The sequence below is a fragment of the Limulus polyphemus genome, unplaced genomic scaffold (genome assembly GCF_000517525.1).
Source record: "Limulus polyphemus unplaced genomic scaffold, Limulus_polyphemus-2.1.2 Scaffold239, whole genome shotgun sequence".
In the NCBI taxonomy this organism is placed as follows: Eukaryota; Metazoa; Arthropoda; class Merostomata; order Xiphosura; family Limulidae; genus Limulus; species Limulus polyphemus.
In genome coordinates, this window is record NW_013665849.1 from 135,822 (window position 1) to 138,266 (window position 2,445).

General features: G+C 35.7%; 1 protein-coding gene across 4 annotated transcripts in view; it reads right to left on the reverse strand.

The window, feature by feature from the left end:
* LOC106478661 (PH and SEC7 domain-containing protein 2-like) overlaps positions 1-2,445 on the reverse strand; it is a 123,486-nt gene that overhangs the window by 104,132 nt on the left and 16,909 nt on the right. The window lies entirely within an intron of this gene.

Below are 2,445 nucleotides of genomic sequence, written 5' to 3' on the forward strand. Positions count from 1 at the left end.
ACAACTGCTTCTATAACTATTTTAATTAGTATGTCTACTTTACAACTGCTTCTATAACTATTTTAATTAGTATGTCTACTTTACAACTGCTTCTATAATTATTTTAATTAGTATGTCTACTTTACAACTGCTTCTATAACTATTTTAATTAGTATGTCTACTTTACTACTGCTTCTATAACTATTTTAATTAGTATGTCTACTTTACTACTGCTTCTATAACTATTTTAATTAGTATGTCTACTTTACAACTGCTTCTATAACTATTTTAATTAGTATGTCTACTTTACAACTGCTTCTATAACTATTTTAATTATTATGTCTACTTTACTACTGCTTCTATAACTATTCTAATTAGTATGTCTACTTTACTACTGCTTCTATAACTATTTTAATTAGTATGTCTACTTTACTACTGCTTCTATAACTATTCTAATTAGTATGTCTACTTTACTACTGCTTCTAGAACTGTACAACATCCAGCAACGTCGATTATCATACGAGTTGATATACGTACACCGATATACAGTGTTTACAAGAGTTCACAACATCGAGTTGACGCCAAGCTTTCGACTGTCACATGCTTGAACATCACATGCCAAAATGGAGAATCTAACTTACTCAAAAAACTGACACGTAAAATACTACCGATCTTTCGTGTACATCATGTTTTAGGTTTCTTACACGAGAACCTTTAAATATTCATACGTAACTACGTTATCATACACTCGAAATAATAGATACATTTGTTTTGACTGTTTTGAATTTCGCGCAAAGCTACACGAGAGCTATCAGCGCTAGCCATCCCTAATTTAGCAGTGTAAGACTAACTGGAAGGCAGCTAGTCATCACCACCCACCACTAATTCTTGGGCTACTCTTTTACCAACGAATAGTGGGATTGACCGTAACGTTATAACGCCCCCACGGCTGAAAGGGCGAGCATGTTTGATGTGACGGGGATTCGAACCCGCGACCCGCAGATTGCGAGTCGAGCGCCCTAACCGTAAAAAACGTAAAAACCAACCTATTTGTAAATCTATTTCTTTGGCATAACAAAAAATATGTATGCTCATTATTCTGTATAAAAATATATTTTTCGATTGTACTATTTATATTAGAAATTATCTAAAACCGTTTATTTTCCACGACTTTTCTCTGAAAGAAAAGAGCAACGAATTTTCTAGATCTCTTAAAAAGAAATGAAAAAATATGATTTCTTCTAACCTAGTGCCCCCCCCCAGTGGTACAGCGGTATGTCTGCAGACCTATAACGCTAGAATCCGGGTTTCGATAGCCGTGGTGGGCAGAGTACAGATAGCCCATTGTGTAGCTTTGTGCTTAGTTACAAACAAACAGACTGGTTTAGAATATATGTGCTTGTTAGGGGATTATAACAGGATTACGTTTTTCGGAGAGTATTACAGATGGGCTAGTTTGAAAAAATGGCAGTAATATGGGCCAAAAAGGCCAAAACTTTGTTAAGCTTGAACAAGCTGCGCACTTCCAGCAGTAAGGCCGTCGAAACTGCGACAACCAATCCTGGTTTTCGGCAGTTTACAGGAATCGCAATTTTCAACGGGAATATATAGCACCTTAAGGGCAACCGTACGTGGGCTAAATGATCCCTGGCCCTCCACTGAAAATAAACGTACAGATGGTAGTTTTAACTGAATGATTGCTTTCCCTCTGATCACTAATTCTAAATTACGAGTGCCTATGCCTGAACCTAGGGATCTCTTACCAGACCATTTAGCTCACGCATCGCATACAGTATCGTCCAGGTTGAAAGTATTTGTTTGGTATTTTCTGGTGCTATTTCCTTGTCGTAGCTCTGTAGATACCACTGTGATAAAGTACCGAAAATCATGTCACGTCTATTGAGCTATGGTGCTATTTCCCTTTGGTATGTAAAATGTTACAACTGTGATGAAGTAACTACATTCATGTCACACCAACTTTTTTATCTGAAAGACGTTGATAGAATGCAGGCTAGTGCACGTTGTTCCCAAGCAACTTCATTTGGCATCAGATGAAAAATACACCTTAGTAGTTTATTTGAAATATTTCGCTACTGAAAGTAACGTTATGTAAACATGCTTTTTATATATATATTAACGCATACGTAAACTTAATACATGTTGCACAGCAAATAGACGAGAAATACAATGTTGATCGAATGCTATATAATTGTTTCATATTAGCAAAACATATTAAATTTTACTTTACTTTTGAACAAGATTATTAACCTATGTTCTTGGTTAAAGTAACAGTTACAGACCTATGGCGTATGAAAAGTTAACAAGAAAAGGAATCTCCAGTCAGGCTTATAAAAAGAATTAGAGAATGTAGCCATGCAACTGTTATCGCATTATATCTAACAATAAGGTACTGTTCCGTTTGTTTGTAGTTAAGCGCAAAGCTACACAAAGAGCTATCTGTGCTTT